We start from the raw sequence: 20,558 nt of genomic DNA on the forward strand, positions 1-20,558 counted from the left end.
GAGGGGTCCAGCTGATCCTTGATACTTGGCGTCAGTTCAAAGAAGCAGGCAGTGGCTTCGGTCTTCTTGCCAAGCAAGTCCCATAAAGGAACTTCTATCTCCACTGTAACTCAGTCACGCACTGCTCCTTACGCTCTGAAATACAGGCCCCATGCATACTAACCAAGAGGAGCAGTGTGAGACATTGTTTCAAGTAATGTTTTAAGGAGGAAGAGAAGCTGTTTCTTTCTAAGACATTTCATCTCCACAGGTGGTTACTTCTCTGCGGACAGATAGGTGTATTTTGGTGGAACATTTGAAGCTACCCTGAGTCTGCCAAGTTCAATGTAGGGATGACATTGCTTCATGCTGAATCTAAGGGTTGGGCGGATTACTGTAATTAGAGGAACCATGATAAAATAAAATGGACCTGACCTTAAAGTACTGCAACCTGTGATTCTAGAGAGAACACCGCTGGGATTAATGAAGGGGAAACTCATTCTGGCACAAGCACGACTCTTGAAACCACAGGCGAGTGCTTATCTATTAATGCACACATTGCCGAAGGGAATGAAAGATGAGTGGGAGGGGCCTTCCTTTAAGAAAATACCAGTTTCACCCTCGTCTTGAAAATAAGAGCTTCAAAAGAGTGTCTTTATATCAGCCTCCTCTCTGGGCCCCGAGTTCAATCAACGAGAGTAATACATGTTCATCCTGTGGATGAAGGTGCATCGTGCTTCTGGACAGCCTGCTTTCAAGTTTCCTTTTGTGAATGTTCACGTGTGGGTGTAACTTGGCATGTCGGGGGGAGGGGAGCACTATAATATATGCACCTGATTCTTCAGCTTGGAAGGGATGAAGTAAACTAAAACTGATTCAGGGCTCGACTTCACATTTTTGGCCAATGAGCACATACACAGGTTCACACCACCCAGATGAGCCTTCCAGTTACCCCAGAAGCTGAGGTTCCCTACACTCGGGGTCCCGCTAGTGAGAACCTCATAAGGAGTCTATAATTATTCTGGGACCTGTTGAGTTTGCATCTGCTATCAATTTCATTTCATTTAAGCCCAATTCAGACTGACCTTGCAGTGAGCTTCATCACTGACATTGGAGCTTTTCGACTGGCCCAACTTTTGTGTCTGACATGGGCTTTGAGGTGGTGGTCAGGAAATTGCCTTTGAAGTAGCCACAGTGCATGTTTGCGTGGATGGACGATCAAGTGTATAGGCACCGCGATCATGATTATTTACAGTACTCGCCAGGATTCCCAGAGTAGCTGGCCTCCCAGGGGATAAATACAATGTGAACTCCGAAGGAGAAAGGACAGGTAGCTTGACAGATGTCTTGGGTTAGCATTCGGTCCATCCACACAGTTAGCCAGTCCGCCACAGCGCGCGGTGCTGTGCTGCAGGTACAGGGATGCTAACGTGCGGTTCTGTGGAAACCCAGATGGAGAGAGGAGGTCCAGTGATCTAGACGAATTTTAGCACAGTGAAGGGTGGGGACGCATAAAGTGGAAGAATGAGCCAGAAGTCCTGGGAACCCTGAAAATTCAGCCCGTGAGCTCACCTGGGGAGGTCCTGGAAGGCTTCCCAGTGGAGGGGCTATCTGCAAAGAGTGTTGAAGGGTTAAAAAAGTTTTCCAGGGAGAAGGAGAACGGGCACAAGGGGTGAACTCCACGGCAAAGAGACACCAGGCAAGGACTTTGACTATGAAGGAGCCGACTGTGTCCTGGAAATACTGAGAGTTCAATGTAGCAAAAATGAGAAACCAGAGGGGAAAGACTAGACCCAAGGTCCCCAAACATCTCAGTTTATTGCAACCTATGAATCTCAGTCATGTTTTCGTGGCAACCCTAGACCAAAAGAAACATCTAAAAGTTTATTACATAGTTAGGTCCAAATAACATTTAAGTTGAAACAAAGAAAAACATAGTTTGTTTGTTTTTTTTCATTCTTAAAGCACCACAATTACTTATTTGGGGAATGTGTGTTGGCCACCAGACAGCCCCCCCTCCCCGAACTCGGACCTCTCTGCTTTCTGTTCCACACTGATTTCAGGCAGTACTGGCATTTTATCAGAGCTCCGGCCCAAATCCCTGCTTCACAAAGATATTTCTTCGACAGAATGTGTGACTAACGTTCGAACTAGTGATCTATCCTCAACTGGTAGGACCTAGTTTTGAGTACCTTGAACTCAAAACCTTAAAATATTTCTACACCCCTCCTGTAATTTTCTTGCAAAGGCCCTCAGTACTCAGTTCAGAAGTCACTGGGCTAGTAAATCGACTGAAATCAAACCATAGAAGATCTTGTATGTCAAGAGCCATTTCTGAAATACAAATGTGACACGGCCAAGGCACATCATCAGCCAGCAACACTTTTGAACTAAATTGGTAAACGTGATTTAAAAATATGTAGATGAGTCAGGCGAATAAACATTTTCTCTTCACATCCTTGATGCATAATAAAGTGAACAAAGATCTGTAACAGAGTAACAGATATATTACTCCCAACCCACAATGGCTTTTGGACTAGCCATACAAACGTAAGGTCTGCATCAATGAATCTTGACTAGCCTATCAGCATCATTCGACTAAAATGAGCTCTCAAATGTATGCACTTTTAAAAATGTTAACTTTTCCACCAATGTTCGTAACTGCATTATTTGTGATAGCCAAAACATGGAAATGATCCAAATGTCCATCAACTGACGAATGGAAGAACAAATTGTAGCATATACATATAGTGGCATGTTGTTTAGCCATTAAAAGAAGAAAGTATTAACATGTGTTACAACATGGAAGAAACTTGGGAACATAGTTATGCTGAGTGCAAGATGCCGGTCACATGGTGCTTGATTTCACTTATTTGGAATGCCCGTAATAGACCGAGTGGACAAATCTGTAGAGACAGAAAGGGTGGCCAGGGGCTGGAGGAGGAAGTGGGGAATGACTGCTAATGGGCGGGAAGTTTCTTTCCAAGGTCATGAAAACGTTCTGGAATTTCACTCTGGCGATGGTCGCAAAACTCAGAATACACTAAAACCACTGAATTAAAATAAATTAAAAAAATGAAAACCACTAAATTCTATACTTTAAAAGAGTGAATTTTATGGTATGTGAATTCCACCCCAAAGGGAAAAACCAGAGGTGGCATCCGTTGCCCAGACCCTCATTCTCCACTCCAGCCTCTCAAGGTCAGGGGTTCCCTCCTGTCTCAAAGGGGCTGCAGTGGATGGAAGTTAGCTTTTCCTCGTGGACCAGACAAGCTGCTGGCCCTAAATATACAGGTGTTTGTGTCCTGAGGGGTCCGTGAGGGACCTAGACGAGGTCCAGAGCATTATCCGAATCAGCAAAGCACGTCCCCACAGCAGTGCCTTCCCTGACGGGGGGCCGCCTTGGCTCTCTTCACCTCTCCTGGCACACCCTGCCGTTCTCCTGTTGCTCCCTCCGTGGTGCTGACACGTGCCCCTCACGTGAGTTCCAGGAAGTGAAGGAAGGAGCCGACACACTCAGCGAAAAATCCTCTTTAGTTTTGACATATGTGACAGGCATGGGGGCCCGAGGTGAAGGGTACCAGGGACCTGGCAGGGACAGACTTCATCAGGCCTGTCTCAAAAGGCAATTCTGGAAAACATCAAAAGAAAAAGCTTGTTACTCAGCAGTCTATGTGACCAGGTCATGAGGAGCCACCCCCGTGCTAAAATCCTCAAGCGAGTTACCTCCCCTCACCCCTGCAGCCCCAAAAGGCAGCTTGCTAATCCCAGAACGAGGACCCAAGGACCCTCTTCCTCTTCCTTCCACTTGCTTGTAATATTTCAGAAACCTTCCTTGATAGTTTTAGGTCTTTATTCCACCATCTGGGAAGAAGAGATAAGATTGGTTTTATTGGTTGGTATTCGTAAAGCATTTTTTGCTTTTCAGTTGAAAAGTAACTACACTGAAAAAAGCAAAACGAAGTAATAACTCTAAGGCCAGTGTACCCAGAAGCCCCAACTGGCGGCAATGACTTGTGCGGGAGTGTGATCATTAATCATCCTCCCCCCACCTCCCAGCCTCTTGCACACTGGAGAAGCGCCCTGCTGCCTGAATTACAGGGGCACCCTCCAAAGTGGTTTGGGCACATTTGCCCCAAGGCCTGTGCAGGATGACCTATGGAGTTACAGGAAGAACTTACTAGAATCATTTCCCCTTACACTTCTGTTTATCTCATCCTTTGCTGCCGGAGTCCAGCTCCAGCAGGTCCAGGGCTCCCTGAACGATGGACAGTGTCGGCAAAGAGAGTGAGAGAGCCTCGAGTTTCTTCCTCATCACCAGGCAGGCATCTCTGCACTGTCTGCTTTGGTGTCTTTTTTTATTGATCAAGCAATAATATGACATCAGAAAATAGAAATGTTTACAGTGACTAATACTTTGTGATAAAATGCTTTAATCATGGAAAGTGTACAGAAACAAGTCTTACAGAAGTATTTTTTTTTAGAACCATCCCATTCATTCTTGGTGTCAGTCCCCCAGATTAAGAAAGTAACAAACCTATCTTATTTTGTATGGCTTGGTTTTTTTGCCAATAATTATGACTTTGTTTCTTAATCAACAAGTTACAACCAAATCATCTAGCGCACGTACAGTGAAGTCGAGTAAATTTTATAACCAAGAATATAACAGGATGTTTTTAGTAATAAACAGGATACTATACATATTATTTAAGTTAGTAAAGCTAAGATTAAAACATAGGTTAAGTTGTATATAGATAGGCTAGGAGTTACTGTGATTGGCTTATAAACTACAAGAGAAAGAACGTTTGTTAACAAGTTGTGTGAGCAAGCCCTTTCTTTGATACAAGCACAGTGGGGGCCCTCGGTGTCTCAGCCTTGCACCTGGATTCCCATTTTCTTATCCATCCTCATAACTGAACTCAGCACAAGAGAAGATATTTGTAGAATGTGGACCTTGGGAAGGGTCCATGTTCTGACCTTGTCTTCAATTTCCAATCTCCAATTTATGCTCCTTTTCTCCAGGCCAGACTTAAATGCAACTCTCATGTTTTTAACCCTTTCAAGTCTGTGTTTTGGGTCTGCAAGGCTCATTACAAGAGCCTTTTGTCAAACATCTATAGGGTTTTGATCTAAAATCGCTTATGCAGAGACAGGAAAATGTTTTTTCTCATGGGGTAACTGTGTGGGGAATATCAGCCTGATTTGGAACATTGTGAGGCCTAATCAATAGCAACAGGCTTAATTTCACATGAGCAGTAGTAGCAGAAGGAGATGCCAGTTTCGCCTCTCATGGCAGGAGCCGTGCAAATGTCTGCCATTTCCTTACTGTGACCGTGTCATCCAGCAAGGCCAGTGCTGCTCCCAGCATTTTGCTATTGTTCACGTTTTATCCTTCAGCTTAGACTTCTTTCCCACTTTTGTCATAGCATTTTATTCAGACTTCATGCTTGAAAGCCTTATTATGGATCACCCTAGGAAAATCTGAAGTTGGTGGTTTATTCCCTATGAATCTAAATTGTTAAAAATGTGTAGGTTGAATTATTATTACAGTTATTAGTAGTACACTATTGAAGAACAAGATCCCACACGGCATACCGTGGAGACATTACAGATTTGGCCATACCACCACAAATAAAACACATATCGTGGGGGCACCCAGGTGGCTCAGGTGGTTAGGCCTCCGACTCTTGATTCTGGCTCAGGTCATGATCCCAGGGTTGTGGGATTGAACCTCATTAAGTGTGGAGCATGCTTAAGATTCTCTCTCTCTCTGCCCTCTCTCTCTCCTTCTGCCCCTCTCCTCTGCTCACACTCTCTCTCTCTGTATATATATATATATATATATATATTCAAACAAACAAACACATATAGCAATAAAGTGAGTCAAATTTTGTGGTGTCCCAGTGCAAATAAAATTGTGTTTATAGCAAACTGTAGTCTATTAAGTGTGCAGTAGCATTATACCTTTAAAAATTTACATATATTAATTTTTGAAATATTTTATTGCTGGGGCACCTGGATGGCTCAGTCAGTTAAATGTCCAACTCTTGATTTCGGCCCAGGTCATAATCTCATGGTTCGTGAAATCAAGCCGCTAGTAGGACTGTGTGCCGACAGCGCACATCCGGCTTGGAATTCTCTCTCTCCCCCTCTCTCTTCCCCTCCCACATTCACATGTGTGTGCACTTTCTCTCTCTCTCTCTCTCTCTCTCTCTCTCTCTCTCTCTCTCTGTCTCTCTCTCTCTCTGTCTCTCTCAAAATAAATAAAAACTTTAAAAATTAAAAAAATAAAAACACTTTGTTGCTAAAAAAGGCCAATCACCCTCTGAGCTTTTAGTGAGTCATAATCACTAATCACCATCAAAAGTCCAATAACAGTGAAAAGTTTAAAATTGCAAGAATTACCAAAATGTGACACAGAGACATGATGTGAGCAAATGCGGTTGGAAAAATGGTACCAGGAGACTTGCTTAATGCAGGGTTGCCACAAACCTTTAACTTGTAAAAACCATGATATCTGCAAAGACCAATAAAGCAAAATGCAGTAATACAAGGTGTGCCTATATATTGTGTGAAATGTAAAAGAAAAATTGGAAATGCTTATCTTAATAGATTTTGCACCATTCCTTTTCTGAGTTCCTATATCCTTATATGACTACACTTATTGCCAGAATGACACAGGACACAACATTAATTCCACCCTGACTTGTCCTTTTTTTATGGAGGAAATGCTGAAAATGCCTGACTCACCTAAGTAAGTAGATGGTAATGAAGGCATTTTAGTCTAAAAGCATCACTCAACTGCTGGATTCTCCCTGAGTTATATTTCCCCAAATTAGCATAGTTGTGTTTCTGCAAAATGTATTTTTAAATAATCTATCAGCTGACAACTCAATCAAGTTCTCCTTCAATTTTGTTGTAAGCCAACAGACCTCAAAAGGATGAGCTACCCACTCGTGAGAGTCTATCACTTTCTTAGACACACATCAATATTTCAAATGACTGCTTTGTGAAAAGGTTTTAACACTCCAAAGCAATGTGCTATAATAAAGTTTGGGATGGGCAAGAGGCATGCTATTTCTCTAAAGCAGGAAAGGGGGTCACTAGGAAAGAGGAGACAGGATAGAAGCAGAAAAAGATCTAGACCACAGGGGTCTTTTCAGGCAGATCAATTGGTCTGCAAGTTGATGGTCTTGAAATGGGCCACCTTAAAGCTCTCCTTGGTCACACACCATAGAACCCCGTCTGTACCCCCATACCTCCAGCTACCTCCACTGTCAGGGTTGTGTAGCCCCTGAGTGGAGAGAAGGAAGAAGTGCTGAGCCACAAGCCTGGCACCTGTGGGAGAAATTGGCCAACGAGCTATTCCCTCCGGCAACATGGCCAGAGAACATTAAAGGAAGGGAGCAAGGAGTGTCCAATAATCAACATTAAATGCTTTAGGATTCTATCATCTGTAAGTAGTATTGGCGTCCCCAAACCCCAAATCTCTAAATAGTATTCATCTCCCCAGACCTTCCTAAACTCTGCTACAAAGAGTGTATCAAAAGAGTGGGCTTATGGAAACCAGCCAACGCAACCGAATTCCACGCTGGGGCCGCACAGAGCAGACAGAGGAGAGTAGCTGAAGGGGAGAGCTGGGGAGACATTCAAGAACTCCATCAAGGCAGGAACTTTGAGCCAGAATTGACTGTGGGAATAAAAGCCTCCAGGAATCTACAGGGACTTGGGGGAAGACATTAGATTTCATGCAGGGTCTGAAGCAAGGGTTTATATTAATCTTGTCTTGATCTCAGACAACGGGACAACTTCAGCTAAAATCTCAGAGCCTGACACCGGGCGCAGACTCATGAACTGGAACCAAAGTCAGGCACCGAAACAACTGAGCCACCCAGGCACCCTTACATATATATGTGTGTGTGTGTGTGTGTGTGTGTGTGTGTGTGTGTGTGTGTGTGTAATTTTTCAATGTTTGTTTACTTTGAGAGAGTGCATATGCCTGGGTATGAGCAGGGGAGGGGCAGAGAGGGAGAGACAGAATCTCAAGCAGGCTCCGGTTGTCAGTGCAGAGCTCCACTTGGGCTCAAACCCACAAACCTTGAGATCATGAGATTATGACCTGAGCCAAAATCAAGAGTCAGTCGCTTCACAGACAGCGCAACCCAGGAGCCCCCAAAGCTATATATTTTTAAAAGATATGAATCACCTTACAAAAGTTAAGAACATCAGACATATGTCAGACAAAAGATGGATGGGTAGGAATCTGCTCAAGTTAAGGCCAACATTTCCTCAAAACAGAGTTCGGTACCTGTTTCAAGGCTGGGTCCCCATATTCCACACTGGATGACATCCCTGATATCCTTTTGGCCTGGAAAAAATACAGAGCACTTATAAGCTTCTCAAGTTCGCTATTAAAATTTTCTCAATGAGGCACCTGTGACACAATTCATTTTAAGCAGAGTCCTGGTAAAGCCTCAGGGCAAAATCAGTTGAAAAAAAAATGTAGTCCTGGATATCTACATGAGGTTTCCAACTACAAATAGTTGTTGACAATAAGCCAATTAAATTTTGAAAGGCATTTCCTGTATTGATAGTTGATTTTAAACCATTCTTTACTATAGTATTTATAGAGCAGGACCATTCTTGAGACTATTTCTATTTCTGTGCTGACAGCTAGCTCAGGGCCTGGAGCCTGCTTCAGATTCTGTGTCTCCCTCTCTCTCTGTCCCTCCCCCAATCTCTCTCTCTCTCTCTCTCTCTCTCTCTCTCTCTCTCTCAAAATGAAATAAACATTTAAAAAAAGAATTTTCCTGCTTAAATATGGGAGAGACCAGTGTGTTCCTAAGTGGAATCATAGGAGAGAGAAAGGCCAGAAAGTTGGAGTCTGGCCACCACAACACTTGTTTCATCTGCTTCCTTTGGCTACTCTTCCATATGAGATTCATCCAGGAAAAAATGTTGTCCTGTAAAAGATTTCAATATAACCTAGAAAAGTTACCCTAAGTCCAACCAGGGAGGACAGTCCAACAGTTATTATGAACAAACAGAATAACCATCAGTTATAAGAGACCTTAAGGAGCTCAGGTGGCAGGAAGTATTCATCAGGTGTTGTAATTAACTTCAGTGTCTAATTAATTATATTAATGAGGATTCATTATCAGACCAAGTGAAGGAGGTGTGCACAAAGTTCGGGGCACTTTGTCCCCTGGGTTATAAAACTAGGGCAAAGAAGCTTCTAGGGGGTCAATGAAAAGTTCTATGTTTCTCCAATTTCATCCATAAAATTTATAAACCGGTAACTCTGCCCACCATTTTGCCGTCAATCCATTTCAGATGCCCAAACGTAGAGCCACTCAGATGGAATTTATTATCCTTGGTTTGGGAGAAGTGATAGATTTAAATAAAATCAGTGATGCCTCCTTCCAAATTCTGTTTCATATGACAACCTGGTCAGTTCAGGGCCTTGTTCAGTCTGTCTCTTGTTTCTTTATTGTCAAGCTAACAGAGAGTCGATGTCAAGCCAGAAGTTTGGAGAGGAAAGACACAGTTTTCTCCAGCTACGAAACCGCTAAACCCAGTTTAATTTGTCCACAATTTGTTGAAAAGAAAAAGAGAAGCTTCTCAAAGAAATTGAGCCTCTGTGTCCAGATCTTTAAACAGCAGAAGTCAGCAATAAAGTTGAAAAGCCTCACCTACCTCCTTTTGCAAAACCGTGAAGCTCACTGGTGGTGTTTACAGGACAGAGAGCTCGCTGATGAAATGGTACTGACCATTCGGGCCAAGCTATTTGTGTGAAGACTGGGAATGACGAGGAAGAGGCTAACTAGTTTGTACTTTAACCTTAGCTTCAGGGTGTAAACCAGATATGCCCTGGGCACTCACATAGATTTATGCTTCTTCCCCCAAAGAAATATTATCAATATGATTAAAGAAAAATAATCTAGTCCTTTATATTTTTGTAACAGAAAAAATAATGATATACTGACAAAATCTTATGAGGTATATACTGTCTTCTATATGAGAAAACTTAGGACCAGAAAAATAGGAAATTTGTTTTTAATCTTATATAAGAAGGTATCTTTGAAGCAGGCAAGTCTAACTGTCGACTTAATGCAGAAATTTCATTGATAACATGTTTGACTAGTGATTATTTATTCTCTGAATACTTTCTGTGATCCAAGCAAATTCATTCCACTTTTGAGCAATACTAATTAATAGAAAGCACTTCTGCACATAAGGGTAAAATTCATTTCTCCGCTAATCTCTCTGCGGGTCTTAGCTCTATGCCTTGGGTCTATACAGAATAAATCCAAACCTTTTATGTATATAACCTTTAACATTATTTCAGTTGATGGCTTTCACTCTATTATAATTCCTGTCATCCTCTTATGAACACATTCTAATTCATGAAAAGTGATGATCAGACTGGATATAAACTTTTTCATGTGATACACAGTGTGTGGTATAGAACTATGAGATCCTTTGACTTGGACACTATTGGAGTTTTTACAGCCACCGTGTTACATCCCACACCCTCTAAGATGCTTTCATATGAACCGTATCTAAGCTATCATTAAGCAACTGATTTCTTCATCGAGTTCCTCACATTTGTTCTGTTCAACTTTCCTTGATTTGTACTAGTGACATATTTATAGTGTCAAGATATTTTTAAAACCCAAGACTGCCATCTAACCTACAAGTGATTCCAATCTTCTTCCTCTGAAATGTTGATATGCTTTCTACCGTTTTTTTCCATTCAATAGTAAAAATATTGACATGATCTGAGTGAATTATAGAATCTTCCTAATGTGATTCTCATTAACAACTAGTTTTAGGGGGCAAGTCATGACTCCATTTAAGGGGAAATAAGCTCACCTACATTTCTATTTTAAAATTTAGCCCTTGTTTTTAATCAGGTTAACAAGTCAGAAGATGGCTGTCTTTGAAAAACTTGTTTATTCCAAAGAGGAGGGGGCATGCCATACCATGGAGGGCCGCATGGTGAAGGATGAGGGTCAGTCAGGTGGCAGAGGCGTAGTGGGGGAAATGTGGGCAAAGGCGTTTATGGTGGTCATTGCTTGAAGGAATGAGTACAGTGAGATAAACAGATCAGTAGGTTTAGGATTGCATATCTGGAATACCTTCAGTCGGCTCCAGGCTATAGGGCTGGTCCCTAGTAGTCTGGACCTGACCCTCAAGTGATTTAGGGCAGGACGATCATGTCCAGAACGGTCGGAACTCGATAAAAGGAAGTCGGTAAGTGTATGGATTCCAGATTGATTGGTTTGAATATCAGGTGTTTTGCTGCTCCAGGAATTAGTTTGCCTTGGAAGGGGCAGTCTCTACATGGTCAGTGAGACCCAGATGACCGAACAGCAGGAATATAGTAAACAGGACATACTGTTCATACAATGTCCCCAGCCGTCTGTAGGGACAGTGCCTGCTCCCACCTACCCACACCACACCTGGGGTTGTCACTTGGCCATCCACCTGAGCATTCTCTGCTCATTGAAAATGCAGATGTCTAAGACACGCTCTAGACCTTCCACGGCTAAGAACTTACAGGGGAGCAGGGTGGGTATGTGCAGGGGGCAGGTGGGCCTCACGGGGGAGCACTTCGCATGAGAAACAGCCAGGGAATCATGGGCACTGTGAGACCCCCTTGCTCCTCGCCCCTCCCTGCCCCTCCCTCCCCCCTTCCTCTCCCCGTCATGCTGAGGCAGAGTTAGCCAGCACAACATTCCTCCTAGACCTGATTTTCTAGTCCCGGAGGGGAGGGATTTGGCTTTTCAATTGCCTCCTCTTTTCTTATTAAAATCTTTCCTGACAAGTTAGAATATCACGCTTTCAAGCTGTAGCACTGACATCCGGTTTCCAGATTTCCATCGCCGGAGCTCTGAATATTCATCTGTGCTCTCGGAGCGCAGGGCTGCTGACACAGCGTTACCACCAGGATCCTGTCAGCCCACGAATAAGCCTTGTGGGGTCTGGAAGGACTAGAGCTGCGTGGGACCCCTGCTGAGACCTACTAATTTCCCTTCTCACTGACCCTCTCGACTACTCCCACGTCTCTGTAAAAACAGCCACGGGCAGTAAAGGAGGAGGTTTAGTGACCTCTTTTCCCAACTCTTCTGGGTAACTTCCCTAAAACCTGGAAAGGCCGAAAATAGTACCCAGAACAGACTCCGTGAACAGCCTCACCTGGAGCTGACTTTGGACCCCGACCCCAGTGTACGTTTGAAGAGCAAACCAACCAATTCAGAGTCCCCTTTATGGGGCTCTCACACTCTGAGCCATTCTTCACATGCCCCAATGCCCCCGGGGCCTGTACCTGAGAAGCGGGGACGGCCCCTATGCCCCAGAGCCCACTGAGAGGATTCAAATGAGCCCATCCTGGACCTACTTGCCCTGCCTGCCCTGTTCCTCCCCATGGAGGCCACTGCAAAGGCTCTTGCCCAGTTTTCCTCCTGCTCCTCTGCCTCCCCACCTGTGCCTCCCTGCATGGCCCAGCATGGAACGGGGTGCCCTCCTCTCCTGCGGCTTTGGAGTCACACAGCGTCTTTCTGATGGCAATCATCTGGTCCGTTGGCCACACCATACCCAAATAATGAAGCCCGTGTTAGCCAGCTGGGCGCTGAGGATTTAAATGAGAAGAAGATCACTCTTCAGGTCATTTTTAATCACAGCCACATTAAGCGGCCAGTCGGTCAGCCCCCACGAGCTGATTTCTAGGGGGCACAAGACCATGGCTAGGCTCACCAGTCAGTGTAGTCTGGCCCATCTCAGGGTCCCTAGATGGCAGAATGTGAAGCTGCCCCACTTTCTCCAAAGGAGAGAGAGCCCTGGAGTAGAGCCGAGAGCTAGTCCAGCCTCACTGAGGCTCACGGCCATGTGCACATGCTTACCACCCGGGGCAGCCACAGTCATGGGGAGACCCTGAGGCCGACCAGCTAAGAGAGGCCAAAAGTCAGCAAAGACCTCAGGAATGCAGGGCACCTGCGTGGCGTGGTCAGTTAAGCGTCCGGCTTCAGCTAAGGTCATGATCGCACGGTTTGTGGGTTTGGGCTGACAGCTCAGAAGCTGGAGCCTGTTTTGGATTACATGTCTCTCTCTCTCTCTCTCTCTCTCTCTCTCTCTCTGCCCCTTTTCTGCTCATGCTGTGCCTCTCTCTCTCTTTCAAAAATAAATAATAGACAAAAAAAATTAATAAAAGAGAAGACATAAAGGGTGGTGAGAATATTGGCTAGCATTTGGAAAAAAGAATTATCTGATTCAGTAATAGGTTTATTATTCTAGTAAATATTTCCTCACATAGCTAGAAATTAACAGAAATAGAATTAATAGGAATTAATGGGCTTGTGAACCAAAGTATATTTTTTAAATATATAATAATATTAGATGATGAAAGTTTCATAGGCCAAACTGGACCATATACAACTACCACACTCAAGAAAAAGATATTCTAAGAGGAGGACAAAACACTGTTGAAGTGTAGCAGAATGTGCCACCCCAAAATTTGTCTGTTTGGCGTAAGAATTATTCTGAGGTTGTTTTTTAAGTAACTGGAAACTCAAGGGGCGCCTGGGTGGCTCAGTTGGTTAAACGTCCAACCTCAGCTCAGGTCATGATCTCACAGTTTGTGGGTTCGAGTCCCACGTTGGGCTCTGTGCTGACCGCTCAGAGCCTGAAGCCTGCTTTGGATTCTGTGTCTCCCTCTCTCTCTCTGACCCTCCCCCACTTGTACTCTGTCTCTCTCTCTCTCAAAAATAAAAATAAAACATTAAAGAAATCTGTTAAAAGACCTCACAAATGCTGTAATCAATCACATGCTGTCTGGTGCTGCCAGTAGGACCAGTGATTTCTTTTTCCAAGTGAATTTAAGCCCTCTCCCATGATGATTAAGAAGAGACTGGAAATAGAGAGAGACAGGGCAGGAAGAAGAAGGAGAAGGAAGAGGAGGAAAAGGAAGTAGCAAGAGAGAAAGGAAGGAAGGAGGGAAGGACAAAGAAGAAAGGAAGAAAAATAATAGATGAAATAAGGGGGAAAGAACTTTAAGACTTAACTTTGAACAAGATTAATGTGTTGGCTTGGGAGGTCCTTGCCATAACAAAATACCATAGATTCGGTGGTTTGGCAACAGAATGTATTTTTTCTCCATTCTAGAGGATTCCAGATCCAAGATTATGATTTCGCTGCCTCCCTCTTCGGGGCCAGATGACCTGCTCCTCCCTGTACCCTCACCCAGTCTTCTTGCGGTGCAGCCCTGTGTGTGTTCCCCTCATGCGGACCCAGTCAGAGCCGGGCAGAGCCCACTTTAATGGCTTCCTTTTCACTGATTTACCCTTTAAAGGCCCTCTTTCCAAATACAGTCACTTCCTGAGATCCTGGGGGCTAGAGGTCAATGTATGAATTTTGAGGAGACCCAATTCAGCCTGTAACAGTTAGCAAAGTAATTTTAACCAACGGGCAGTTCAGTATATTGTCAGAAAACCTAGGTTTGATTCCAATTTCCACTATTGACAAGCTGTGTGACCTTGGGCAAATTTCTTACCCTCTCAGTGCCTCATTTTCTGTATCTGTAAAAATGAAGGTAATAGTATATACTTGGTGTGTGGGAATAAGAAAAGCACATAGAGCAGCGACAGGCACTTGTGGAGCACAGACAACGTTGCCATCACCCTAAGAACCATTATTGCAATGGAATTGACTTGGACTCCCAGTGAGTTGGGTCATTTACACTGTCCAGTTATGAGGGAGGACAAGACAAGGAAATGAAAGATTACTCCAAATTAGCTAAAATGTCAGTGGATATCAGAAATTCATTATCTTATCTTGAACATAAAAAAGACATAATTTTAAGTAACAGAACAACAGTTTCTCCTGCCCTTGGTCAATAAAGGCTGGATAATACGTAAAGAATATCAGCTTGAGGGGAACAACACTATTGCCCTCTGTGGGTCTCATGCTCTCAGCCTAGTGAATGTATGTGACTGTTCTACCCAAGAGTCTGGGGGACATTCACTAATCCAACCAAGCAAAGTGTTTAGACATAATGTCGAGGAGGCTGGACTAGAATGTTAGTGTAACTAACAAAATAATTGCACTGGTCGTAATCAAGAAAGCAGCGGGATACAAAAGAGGGACAGTGAGCCTGGAGCCTAGGTAAGAATTTGGTAAAGGCGTTTGCAGGTCTTTATCTGGCACCATCAACTGCCCAGACACTGAACCTGTGGAAATAAACGTCCCTATCCCTAGAGAGCGCCGTTGCTATTACAGGGCCAACGTGGTTCATCTGATCTCACCCCAGCCAGAAAAATGGCTCCAATGCCTCCAGGATTTGACCTTACCAACATTTAAATTCTCTGAGTTTTAGTGTCTTCAAAACTGAGGGGCACTGAATCCTACTCATTCCTACTGGAATCAGAATCTACGTAGATCACTCCATCATAAACTCCTGCAAAATAATAGAGGATTACACTGATACAAGACTTAGCCAACCTTGCTAGTCCTCCCTCTTTTGAGGAACACTTTCCCTTGTAATCTTCTGTGATGCAGTAGAACAGTTAATGGCTAATGAGACCTCATATTGTAACACAAACAAACAAAAGAGTAAGGAAAGCAACATATATTATGGTAAATTAGAAATTTTAGGCTGAACCCTTAAAAGATGTTCTCCCAATGGCTGGGTAGTTCTAATTGGACGAGTCTTCCCACAGATAACAATGATTAAACTCCGGATGAAGTATTAAAACAACTACCTACAGATACTAAAAAACAAGCAAAAGGGGGAAGCTACTCAAAGGAGATGGACACAAGGACAAAGGGAAGGCACTGAGTGAATTGCCCATTTTGGGGGGTTTTAACGTGAGGGGGGTCCACAGTCTGTACCAAGTTCTGTGTATAAACAGGCCCAGAACCTTCAACCTCAGAATCACACGCACAGCCCAGCTCCAGGCGGAGTGAAGCAGGGCCCACAGGTGTGCAGTTTGACTTCAGCAAGTTATCACCGCCCCCCGCCCCCGGCCCCAACGAACATCCGTGCTTTTTGCAATAACATAGCAGAGTCCAGAGTCTATGCAATATATCACTCACAGTATCCAGGACACGTTTCAAAATTATCTGACATACAAAGAAACAGGGAAACACAACCTGTACTTAAAAGGCGAGGAGCAGATCCTCATTCTGAGATAACCTAGAGGTTGGAATTAGTGGACAAAGATTTTTAATCTACTATGATCATGTTCTAGACATAGAAGAAAATATGCTCATAATTAATGCAAAGAGAGAAAATTCCTGCAGAGAAATAGACACCATTAAAAAAGAACCAAATGAAAATTCTAAAACTGGAAAGTATAATACTTGAAATTTAAAATTTATTGGATGATCAGGTACCTGGGCTCAGTCGGTTAAGGATCTGACTTTGGCTCAGGTCACAATCTCATGGTTTGTGGATTCCAGTCCTGCATCGGGTTCTGTGCTGACAGCTCAGAGCCTGGAGCCTGATTCGGATTCTGGGTCTCCCTATCTCTCTGCCCTTCCCCTGCTCGTGCTCTGTCTCTGTCTCTCTCTCTCTCTCTCAAAAATTAATAAATGTTAAAAAAATGTTTTAATTCATTGGATGAGCTTAAGATCAAATTCAGGATGTCATATTTTTCTAAAGATAAAAATAGAAAACATACAATATGAAAAACAGAAAGAGAAAAAGATACTTTAATGAATGAACAGAACCTCAGGGGACTGAGATCTATCAGGTCATGAATACCAGAGGTGTTCATGTATACGGTCTATACATGAATGTATACAATGCGTATAACCCATCGATTTCCAGGAATACTCAGACATCAGGCCTCCATGGCAGGATACCTTGGTAATGCGGACCATGTAAAGGGTAAAGAATGTGTCATTTCTCAGAAATCCGCAAACTTTCAAGAACTAAAAGCCTCCAGGAAAACATGGATTTAAAAGCCTCATTGATGTAAAGGAGAAAGTGAGATATCAAAAGGGAACAGCCTTTTCACAGTGGCTCACATTTAAAGCTATTCACAGGCACAATTCAGGAATTGGGTGCTTGACCAGATCCTGCAACCCCAGCAAGTCTGGGTGTTTTCCTCTCAGGCTCTTATAAAACTCTCTGCAACTCTAGGAAGGCAACCCCAGGAAAAAAATATAAGAAACTGATCAATTAATCAACCCCTGGTATTAGCACATTCGTAACTTGTATTAGTAAGTGCAAGTCGTTTGGTGATTATCACTGCCTTCCGTGCATGCTTTCTTGCTGGTTATCTAAAGCACTAGGGAGAGGACATTCATGATTTTATTTAATGTTTATTTTTTTATTTTTATTTTTTAATTTTTTAAATGTTTATTTATTTTTGAGAGACAGAGAGAGCGTGAGCAGGGGAAGGGCAGACAGAGAAGGAGACACAGACTCTGAAGCAGGCTCCAGGCTCTGAGCTGTCAGCCCAGAGCCCAATGGGGAGCTCGAACTCACGAACCGCGAGATCATGAGCTGAGCTGAAGTCGGACGCTTAACCGACTGAGCCACCCAGATGCCCCTTTTATTTAATGTTTAGATGAGTTTGGTTAAATACATTTGCAATCAATGCTTAAGCCTTTGGGTAATTTAATTTGTTAAATGTGTAAATTGTGCTTTATTCATCTTAGGTAGCATTTAACTACTTAGAGGAATATTAATCATTTATGTTTAATGTTTGAAGGAATGTCATGTAAATAAATTATGATATTAACAAATGGACATTAAATAAAATATAAACAGCTGCTAGTGTCATTTACTGTTTGAAGGGTTTTTTGTCCATGGAGAAGAATCTGATCAACAATTTTTATAAAGTTTTCTAGCAAATGTGGACAAACCCGAGGAGGAAATGGGTACTTTATGAATATTTCCATAATTCCAACTTCAGAGATTTCTAACTTCAGTGTCCTAACTTCCATTTTCAACAGATTTAATCCAGCTCCGAGGAGAGACTAATGTAATAGCGTCTCCACAGCCAGAGGGATAGATACAGGAGAAAGGGCCTTTTTGCTTCCTGCCTGAGATTCATGCCCCACAAGAAACACATTTGCTATTCGATCATTTGTCTTTTAAATGTCCGTCGCTAAGCTCACGGTCAGCCTGGCAAGGGACCGCCACACAAGGCACTAACCAGTTTTCACTGAAAATAGACACCAAAACAAGACAAGACTGGCTGCACATATTAGCTCTCTACACGTATCTTTTTTTCACATAATTCTTTTACTTTATTTACCAGTTTTCAGAATAACTAGTTAACTGGTGCCCCAGCAGTATCCAAAACTGACTGAAAAATTTTTTAATATAATCGTTATTCTTTTTGATGATCAAATCACCCTCCGTCGATGTCTGCTGTGTCCATTGACGAGGAAGGACCCTAGTACTTTTTTTTAATTGTGGCAAAATATACATAACATCAAATTTGACCATTTTCACCATTTTTAAGTGTACAGTTGAGTACCGACCGGTAAGAACATTCACAGTGTTAGGCGACCACCAGCACCACCCACCCACCCACTGAAACCCTCTCCCCATGGGATCGTGTTCCCCCACACTCACCTCCCCACCTAGACCCCGACACCCAGACCCCGACACCCAGACCCCGACAGCCACAATCCTTCCTGTCTCTGATCTGACTTCTCTAAGCACCTGATAGAAGTCGAATTATATAGTCTCTCATGGGGGAGGGGGGGAAGGGGGTGATGGTCATGGAGGGGGGCACTTGTGGGGAGAAGCACTGGGTGTTATATGGAAACCAATTTGACAACAAACTATTAAAAAAAAAGAAGTTGAATTATATAGTATTTGTCTTTCTGTGACTGACTTATTTGACTTAGCACGGCTTAACGATTCCTTCATGTTGCAGCCTGGGTCTGAATTTCATTAATTTAAAAAAAAATTTTTTTAATGTTTTTATTTATTTTTGAGAGAGGGGGAGAGAGAGAGAGAGAGAGAGAGAGAGAGAGAGAGAGAGAGAGAGAGAGAGTGTGTGTGTGTGTGTGTGTGTGTGTGTGTGTGTGTGTGTGTGTGAGTGGGGGAGGGGCAGAGAGAGGGCGACACAATCTGAAGCAGGCTCCAGGCTCTGAGCTGTCAGCACAGAGCCCGACACGGGGCTCAAACCCCTGAACTGTCGGATGCTGACCTGAGCCGAAGTCGGACGCTCAACTTACTGAGCCTCCCAGGCGCCCCTGAATTTCACTGATTTTTAAGGCTCAATGATATCCTACTAGCCGTTATGTGCCACGTTCTGTTTGCGCACACACTGAGGGTCACTGGTGTGGCTTCCACCTTCTGGCAATGGTGAATGGCGCTGTTGTGAACGTGAGTGTGCAAGTATCGGTTTACGCCCCTGCGCACCTTTCCTTGGAGTCCATACCTGGACACGGAGTCCCTGGATCGCACCGTCATTCTGCGTTGAGGCTTCCCGGGAACTGCCGTCCTGGCTCCCTCGGCAGCCGTCCGGCTCACGTTCTGACCCGTGTCCAAGCGTTCCAACTTCCCCTGGTATTCACCAACGCTTCTCTTCTGGTTTTCTGGTGTTTTGTTTTGTTTTGATAACAGCCATCCTAAAAAGCGATTTTTGCGTTCCTGGCTGAGATTCATGTCCTGCAAGAAACAAGTTTGATGTCCGATCATTTCTTTTGACTGTCCGTCCCTCAGCTCAATTGTCAGGCTGACACAGGCACCACACAAGGGGATGGGGAGTGACTGGAGACGGGGCTCCCTTTGGGGTGCCGGCAGGGCCTGGAACTAGCTAGATGGGGTGGGTGTACGACACTATGAATGTGCTGAAAACCACTTAGCTGTGCACTTCAAAATAGCCAGTGGTTAGGGGTGCCTGGCTGGCTCAGTCAGGAGAGTATGCAACTCTTTTTTTTTTTTTTTTAATGTTTATTTTTGAGAGAGAGAGAGAGAAGGGAGGAGGGGCAGAGAGAGGGAGACACAGAATCTGAAGCAGGCTCCAGGCCCTGAGCTGTCAGCATAGAGCTCTACATGGGGCCCAAACTCACTGACCTGATGCTCAACTGACTGAGCCACCCAGGTGCCCCTAAAGGGTACACATATTAAAAAGCTGGTCATATTTTACCAAACTCCCCCCGCCCCTCAGCCCCGGCAGCCGATCTCACTTCCACTGCTACCTTCAGAGCCAGAGAAGGCGCTGTTCCAGTTACCAATACTGCCATTAGTCATCCTAAAATTTTGCCCAACTGCTAGGCAAAAATTACACCTACTATCATTTAATGGCTTTGATTGCTTGGCAGAGGAAGCACTGATCAAATTCGGAGAGAGAAAATGTCACTTGAGCCATGGATGCCAGGAGGACTCAGTCCCGCATTAGGGAAGGAACGAGTGACTGAGTCTGAGAAAGGCTAAGATGACATTCTGCTTAGTATTAGTTTTTTAGATGTCTTCTTCTGAGATCCCTACAGTTAAATTACTGTTTGTTTTGACTTTCAGTTCCCGTTTTGGTCGCAAATATCCAAAGTAACTTGAGAAGAACTTGGAATGATCTTCAAGAAGTTGGTCACTGCCCTCCTGGTCCCTCCTG

General features: G+C 43.7%; 1 long non-coding RNA gene across 1 annotated transcript; it reads right to left on the reverse strand.

Moving 5' to 3' along the window:
- Positions 1–3,074: 3,074 nt before the first annotated feature.
- LOC115279532 lies at positions 3,075–19,462 on the reverse strand. The gene is made up of 3 exons (XR_003903495.1): positions 19,386–19,462; positions 8,288–8,347; positions 3,075–3,610 (listed from the first exon to the last, which is right to left on the reverse strand). It is a non-coding gene; the product is annotated as an uncharacterized LOC115279532 (long non-coding RNA).
- Between the last annotated feature and the right edge of the window lie 1,096 nt (positions 19,463–20,558).

Source organism: Suricata suricatta, chromosome 15, assembly GCF_006229205.1.
Source record: "Suricata suricatta isolate VVHF042 chromosome 15, meerkat_22Aug2017_6uvM2_HiC, whole genome shotgun sequence".
NCBI lineage: Eukaryota > Metazoa > Chordata > Mammalia > Carnivora > Herpestidae > Suricata > Suricata suricatta.